Consider the following 8,317-nt stretch of genomic DNA (forward strand, 5'->3'; position numbering starts at 1 on the left):
GGAGTGTGCTGTGATTTTTAACTTGATCAGGATTATCTCTATGGTCACAGTTACAATTACAGAGGCCATATGTTCCCCACACAATAGGTTCCCCTCTAGCAGTGTAAACTGCTATTCTGGCCCTGAGGATAGCTACTCATCACTTTTCTCCCCCAGTCCCATCTAGCTTTCTGTTGATTGTTAAAGTTTTTTTCTCTTCTCCTAGTTTCTTCGTGGTCGTTGCCAATTTGTTTGCCTTCTATTTCAATTTGATAGACTCCCTTATTTCCTGAGCCACTCATGGCAGATTATACTTTTTCTGAGCACTTCGAAAAATTGCTTTGGTATTCCCCCACTGTCCGTCAACTTTCCCACCCTAAAGTCTTTGCTTCCAGTCTACATTAGCCAGCTCCTGTCTCAACCTATTGTAGTCTCCTTTGTTTAAGCACAGGATCTTGGGATTGGATCTAATCTTCCAGCTTTCCAGCTGTGTTCTAAGTTCAACCAGATTTATCAGAAGTCTTTTATCAGATTACGAGGTGAGGCGAAGTTTCCTGGGTACTTTGCGTTTCATTGTCAAAGACCTTAGATATGTAGTAAAGTATAGGATAGATATTCACAACAGAGTATTCTGGACGGTGTGAATGTACTACACAGTCTAAAAACCATAAATCACTGTCTCCCCTGAGTTTAAAATTGCAAAATCATTATCTCCCACTTGCTTCCTCACTATCTAGGTTTGGAACGCTAATCCACCTGACTATCCTGCTTTTTCCAAAATCTCCTTTGGTGAAGGTGGTGAGTTTTGGATTCAGCTTTCCAGTTATTACCGTAAGAAGATGAGCACTGGGCACAGGAGAGGCAATGCAGCCCTTCGAACCAGCCCCACCATTTAATACGGTGATGATTGAGCTCACCTCGGTCTCAGCTGGGTTTTCCCGCCTGCTCTCTCTCTCCCTTCATCTCATTACAAATTCAACATCTGTATCTCTTCATTAAATCTGCTCATTGTCCTGGTATCCACCGTATTTTGAATAGGGAATTCCACAGATTCACAATACATTGAGATAGGTACATTCTTCTTCATGAGAATAGAATAGAGTCCCTACAGTGCAGAAACAGGTTATTCATCCAGCAAATCCACACCAACCTATGATGAGCATCCCATTCAGACCCACCCTGTCCCTGTAACCCTGCATTTCCCATGGCTAATGGCCTAACTGGCACATACATGGACACTGTGGGCAATTTAGCATAGGCAATCCACCTAACCTGCACATCTTTGGACTGTGGGAGGAAGCTCGAGCACCCTAGGAAACCCACACAGACATGGTGAGAATGTGTAAACTCCAGACAGTCGCATCTGGCTGAAATAAAACCCGGGTCCCTGACGCTGTGAGGCAGCAGTGCTAACCACTCAGCTACATCTGCTTAAAATCTGCTACCCCTTATTAACCACCCCACCCCGCAATCTATGTTCCTTACGTCAGAAATCAGGTTGTGGAAGCGGATGTCTCAGTAAAATCCAGTGACAGTCCATGTGTCCTGTGTGTATGAATGGGGATCCAACCTCCAGCCCACACTTTTCATTCACTATCCAGAAACATGTCTCCAGTGGCTTCATGGGGGCTACAACTCCCACAATCCCTGAGGCAGGGACTACGCGTGTGAGGGGAAGCCCAGAACTGCACATGTACAGAATATGGGAAGATTTTGGAGCATGTGCTCTGGGGTAATTAGCGGAAAGCATTTGACATTGTGATTGGCTGGAGGAGGAAGAAATCCGCTTGTAGTATTGACAGGTTGGGGGTTCAAAGGGTCACCACACCCACATGGGCCCAAGTTCCATCCCCAACTTGTCATAATGCTGGGCATCGACCAATGGGAAACAGAAGGATCTGACCCATTCTCCCAGACTGAAGGTTCCTCTTCTGTCCAGGATCTGCTACCACGATTTCTGTTTCCTTTTGTTTCATTCTGCTGTTACATTGACTTGCAGTAACTGAAGGGAAAGGAAGTGAACCCAGAAAGGGTGCAGAGTCTAACCAGGGACGGGAAGTGGTGGCATGGGTCTGTTTATCAGTAACTCCATGAGAATGGGGAGGGTGTACATTAGGGACAGCAGAGGCAGAATGGTGGGAGAGAGTAAGTGGGCTGGAGCGTTACAGCTTTTGCGGAAGAAAGGGGAAAAAAGATATTATAGAGAAACTAGAATTGTCTGCCCTGAATTTCTAATCTGTACATATTTGTTTATTCAGGGTGCTCAATGGTGAAGATTCACAGCCTGAAATCTCAAACTCATGTGCAGATTGTGATTAAGTTAACCAGCATTTGAAGAACCAAAGATAGAGAATAACTTGGCCAAAATCCAGCAACACTCTCCTTCCCAACATTGTCTGTCTCTCTGCGCCAAATGGACTGTGAATGGTTCAAGACAGCAGCTCACTACCATCTTCTCAAGGGTAACTAGAGATGGGGAATAAATGCTGGCTGAGCCAGTGATGCCCATATCCTGGAAATGGTTTCTATCTCTAGTTGCTGAACCCCAGTTGATGTTACTGCAGGATGATGAGGGATGCTGAGTGCATCCCCCAGGAGGCAGCACCATCACATTACCCCTGCCTACACCCACACAGTAACACCGCAACATCACTGGAACAAAAGGCAGTGAAACCAAAGGAGGACTTGGATATAGTTCTTCAAGGTAAAGTCATGAAAGGGGATTGGAACCCAGCAGGAACAGGAGACTGAGCTGGATGGTCTGCTGTTTCCCATTGAATGGTGGAGCAGGATTGAAAGGCTGAATGGTCTCCTCCTGCTGCTATCTCCCAGGTATGTATATAGCCATGGAGCCCGGGAAGGAAGGAGTGGGCAGGGATTCTCCAGGAGATTGCACTTCCACAACAGTTTTCAGTGAGGGATGGTTTGATGGATTTTATTTAACATTTATCTTTAACACAAGGTTTGTAAATTTGCTTTTAAAATATTGTAGCTATTTATTCCACAATAAATAAAACTAAAAGAAATGAAACTATCTGAATGTAACAGTTTTTAAAATTTCAACGCCCTGTAAAACAAATCCTGTCTATTCCTGGACACCATCACTTTCCAGTTACTCAAGCTCCAGGGAAATACTCCCTCCCTGTCTGAACCTTTGGTTTGATTTAACTGCTTTTCAGTTCTGGTTATGTGAGCTGTGAAGTGTTCTTTATTCCCCATTTCTCTGACCCAGATGTGTTATCTCACACAGCTGAGCAACCTTCCCACCATCAACATCAACACCCTCCATTACACCATTTTGGTTCCCATATAATCACCAGCAGTAAACCACCCATGTAACCAATTGAATATTTATAAACAACGCCCCTTACAGGCAAAGCAAACCATTACAAATGACAAAGTGGGAAGAGACCAAATCAAAGTAGAGTTGGGGGTGAGGGGGCAGCGATGGAGATAAAGCACTGTATCCACTGCGGTACCCACCTCTATCTAAAGACATTGGGAAAATTGAGATGCATTACATGCTCCTTCTCCAAGGACACCCTGTTGTGTCGACTTTATCCACAATCATATAATAGAATCCCGACAGTGTGGAAGGAGAGCATTGGCCCATCAAATCCCACAAACTATCCAAACAGCATCCCATCTGGAGCACTCCACCCCTGTAACACTGCATTTGCCATGGCTGATCCACCAAGTCTGCACAATCCTGGACACTGTGGACAATTTACCATGACTGATCCACCTAACCCACAAATCTTTGGACTGTGGGAGGAAACCAGAGCACCTGGAGTGGACCCACACTAGCCTGGGGAGAATGTGCAGACTCTACACAGGCTGTTGACCAAGGCTGGACTCCAACCTTGTACCTGGTGCTGTGAAGCAGCAGTGCTATAGAGCAATTTAAATCAAAATAAATGACCCCGGCTCATTGCTGTTTGTGGAGACTCATTGCCCAGAGAGACATCCTGAGATTCAGAAAGAGACAATATGAATTTAGTCAACTCCTGTCAAGTTAATGTGATTAACAACAACATCAATACTCCAACAGTGTCATCAGACCTCGTGCCTACTCTATCATTTACGATTTTTACCCCATGGGAAGTTTGTTACCAGCTTCAATGACAGCCATAATGCTCTGACCACTTTGACAGAGCCAGTGCTAGTCAGTTCTAATAGTTATCAATAGATTGTATCTAAACAGGATGCCCCACAACAGGAAGTGCTCTGGCACTCAATGCCCGTAAGTCAAGGTCATTTTCCTAAAACCACTCACGACTGGCAATACCATTGAAGGTATTTTATACAGTTACCTTACAGTCTCAATTGCAAGTTCCAGTCCATGAAGCAGCCAGTAACATGCCCCAGTGAATTGAATTCTAACAGCAGCATTGCCCTGGCAGGAGAGATTGAGGAGCTTGAAGCTGTCTTCTCTGGACTAACTAAACATGAAACACTTCAAATGAACAAAAATCTTCAAGAGCTCAAGAGGATAGATACAGGAAGGAAGTGCTCCCTGGCTGGTGTGCCTGGAATGAAATAAGCACTAACTACAGTATCTTTACCCAACATCCCCTTTAGCTGCATCGATGTTGAAGATTTATTTGCTGCTCTAATTCCACTCTCTTGATCACTCCAATTTTTAACTGCTGTAATGTTCCTGACTGTTCAAATGTATAAAATTTAATTTAATCCATCCGAAAGCCTCTCTGTACCTGTGCCTCACTTGTGTTCACCAAGACACTCATTCAATCTGACCTCTTTACAAACCCTGCTCTGATATTTCCTTAGAGGGCTCAGAATTAATTATTCACAGAATTGTTACTGTACAAAAGGAGGCTGATTGGCTCATCAGCTCTCCAAAGGATCACCTCACTGAATGCCATTCTTCTCCCTTTACCCCATAAACCTTCCAATAACACCAGCGAGTTCACAACTAACCACAGCGATTGAATTTGTTTTGTTTGTTCATGGGATCACAGCATTTGTCATCCATTCTAACTGCCCAGGAAATGGTTCAGAGTCAACCCCATTATTCAGGGTCTGGACTCACATGTCGGCTGGACTAGGTCAGAATTAACACAGTTTCCCAGATCCAATGACATGAAGAGTTGTTTTCTGGCCTATGATCCTATTTCAGAAATAATAATGTTTGCAGTTGAATTAAAACTGAAAGACCAAAATGGATTTTATTCTGATTGAGCCTGTCCTCCTGTTTTCTCAGTTATTATTGACAGTCTCACCCCCCCACCCCCCCCCTCCGCACCAGAACCTGTTCCAGAGAGTGTTACAGAACAGGCAGAATGGTCAGCTGCAGCTGGTCACCTGACCGGTCACTGGACCCAAAGGTTCACTCTCCACAGATGCTGCCAGACCTCCTGAAAATTTCCAGCACTGTCTGGTTTTGTTTCCGATTTCCCAGCATTTGCAGATGGTTAGTTTTTTCAATATTCATCTTGTGTGTTGCAGAGGAGTTTATTGATGAGTTTGGAGAGTTTTGAAAATTGCAAGTTAGGCCACAAATTATCCAAGATCTATTGAATGGAAGAGCAGGGTTGAGGGGCTGAATGGCCTCCTCCTGTTCCAATGAAAGTTGTCCATCTGCAGCTTGTGGTAACATTTCCCTCACTGCTCACTTCACCTCCATGTCTAACACACTGTTACTGTCTGAACAAACTTCCTGTGTTTGAACTAAACCTGTTAATGTTCAGTAGCTCCCTCTCCTGCCTCCCGGGTTTAACTGTCATTATGGAATGCTGTCTCATATTACTGCGGGAATGCCCACAAGGACTAATCCAGGAGTCTGTATCCCCTGGAATCCAAAAACCCCATTTATTTCCTTCTTCCTATTTCATCCTGGCTATTGAACTCTCGGTTTCAATCCATTCTCCTGTCATGCTCTTCAACATGCTCATGTGGGTGGGCTAGAGGCAGCTGGGATTTAATGAAGGGAAGTGGGGATTAGGCGGAAGCACGAGGAGATGTGACAGCAAAGACAGTTCTCATTGTAAGGGCAGAGTTTCTCCCTGACACAGAGTGTGGTGAGGCACCTGAGTTTGTTGGGGGAGACGGATTCAATCAGGGATTTGGGAAAACACAGACACTGACTGACCTATCCATCTGATTGTTAACTCAGACAAAAGGACAGAAAGAAAGAGGCACATTTAAATAGCAGCTTTGATGACCTGGGGCAATGAAACATGCTTCAAACCCAATGATTTCAACCTCAAATCTCTGAAAATACAGACACAAAGCTTCCTACTTTGGGTCTCTCCAGCGTCCTTTATTTCTTGAGAAAAGAGTTTTAAGCTGTGTAGCCATTCCTGGTGATTGTAACCTCTGTGTCCTTGTAAGATATATGACTGAACCTTTATTTTCCTGTTCCCTGTGAGTGACATCAGCAGCAGAAACAGGTCCTGAGCTGTGCGGGTTTCGGTTGGAGTATTTGTATTTACAAATTCATTCTCACCCTCACATACAGTGTGAAATTGCTGTAAAACAGAAGGAAAGGATTGAGTGAGAACCAACAGAAACACCAAGGCAGCATGTGTACCTGAGCTGAATGAACCTGGCATGAGGAAAACGTGTCGACAATCACAACTAGTTAGAATCACAGAATCCCTGAGGCGCAGAAAGAGACTAATTCGATCCATCGAATTTGCAATGGCCCTACCTCCATAACCCCACATTTAGCATGGCTAAACCAACCCACCTAACCTACACACTACAGGCCATGTTAGCACGGCCAATCCATCAAACCTGCACATCTGTGGGAGGGTCACATATTATGTCTAAGTGCTCAGGATTGTGGATGAAGGCTCACAAACACTTGACTCTGACACAAATGCTCTTTTTTTTTCCAAAATAAAATCTGGGGGAAACTGCAACCAGAAAGATTTCTGATTATCTCATGAGGAAGAAAATTCAAAACTCGTGCCATTGACCCAGGGGCGCAGTGAAAGTTACAGAGGTCTGGGAACAATCAGAAATGTAACAGGTTGTGAGCAAGGTGGGGGTGAGACAAGGACAAAAAGACAGCCTGTCACTCGGGGGAAGACAGGAGAGATTAAACAGCAGAAATGGTAGTCCCTCAAGGCCACGGGGAATGGAGTTAGGGCTGGGAACGAAACAAGGAAACAAGTTGAGCAGCTGTCAAAGAAATACATTGAAAAACAAACAGATTATATCAACATAGAGGGCAGAGTACACAGTCTGAAATTGTTGCTGTCATTGGTGAGTACAGAACGCTGTAAGGCCTGGATCGTTCTATTACAGCCAACACATACAGGATGGACCAAGTAGCCTCGATCTGTGCTGGAACTTACTGACAAATTTAGTCTGACGTTTGGAATTCAGGTCGGATGATATTCATAAATTCTCAAATTGGACTTGAGTTTAATATTCTGGAGAAATGTCAAATAAATCACAATGATCCCATTCTGCAGACTTTAGTCCATAGCCCTGCATGTTCCAGGGTTTCAGTTACATCCATGTCCTTTTATTCTAACGTGATGTTGGCTACTGCCTCTACCACCCCATCAGTGAGTTCCTGCCCACCACCATCCACTCCCCTTCTTTCTGAGAATTAGTTTCAATCTAAAACCTCCAGTTTCTGACCTCTCTGTTATGAATAGCTCCTTCCTATTCACTCGATCTGGATTCCTCAGCATCTTATCACTTAAATTAAATCTCAGCTCATCCTCCTCGGAAAACATCCCCAACTTATCCAACCTTTCCTCAGAGCAGACATTCTCCAATAATGGAAACATTCTGATCAATCTCCTCTGTACCCTCTCTGGTGAGAACACATCAACGTGGGGACGAGGAGTGAGTGTAGTACTTTAACCATGGATTAACTCGTGTTCCTGACATTTCCAGTGTCACCTCCGTGTTCTTGTAGTTGTCGCTGATACAAGAAGTGTCCTGGTTTTCCCACATGGAACTGGATATGCACTTCATGGGGCTGGGATTCCCTACCATTTGCTAACTAATCCTAAATTAACTCCAGATTAAAACAAGATTATCAGTTACTCAACAATCAACTTCTTCCATTATTCTCAAGTCACCTTTTTAAAATTATTACTATCGAAACACAACAGGCTTTAATTTGCTGAACAAGTATTCAGGTATCTTCTCTGTTAGAATCACTTGAAGATTACTCCCTTTTGCTAACTAATCCTAAATTAACTCCAGATTAAAACAAGATTATCAATTACTCAACAATCAACTTCTTCCATTATTCTCAAGTCACCTTTTTAAAATTATTACTATCTAAACACAACAGGCTTTAATTTGCTGAACAAGTATTCAGGTATCTTCTCTGTTAGAATCACTTGAA

The 8,317-nt window shown here is 43.7% G+C and overlaps 1 long non-coding RNA gene across 1 annotated transcript in view; it reads left to right on the forward strand.

Annotated features, from left to right (window-relative positions):
* The window catches only part of LOC132813126 (uncharacterized), a 29,655-nt gene extending 26,690 nt beyond the window's left edge, over window positions 1-2,965 (forward strand). Inside the window, exon 3 of the long non-coding RNA XR_009643948.1 lies at window positions 2,238-2,965. This is a non-coding gene — a long non-coding RNA (uncharacterized LOC132813126). The remainder of the gene's footprint in view (window positions 1-2,237) is intronic.
* The last annotated feature ends 5,352 nt before the right edge of the window (window positions 2,966-8,317 follow it).

Source organism: Hemiscyllium ocellatum, unplaced genomic scaffold (genome assembly GCF_020745735.1).
Source record: "Hemiscyllium ocellatum isolate sHemOce1 unplaced genomic scaffold, sHemOce1.pat.X.cur. scaffold_329_pat_ctg1, whole genome shotgun sequence".
Taxonomy (NCBI): Eukaryota; Metazoa; Chordata; class Chondrichthyes; order Orectolobiformes; family Hemiscylliidae; genus Hemiscyllium; species Hemiscyllium ocellatum.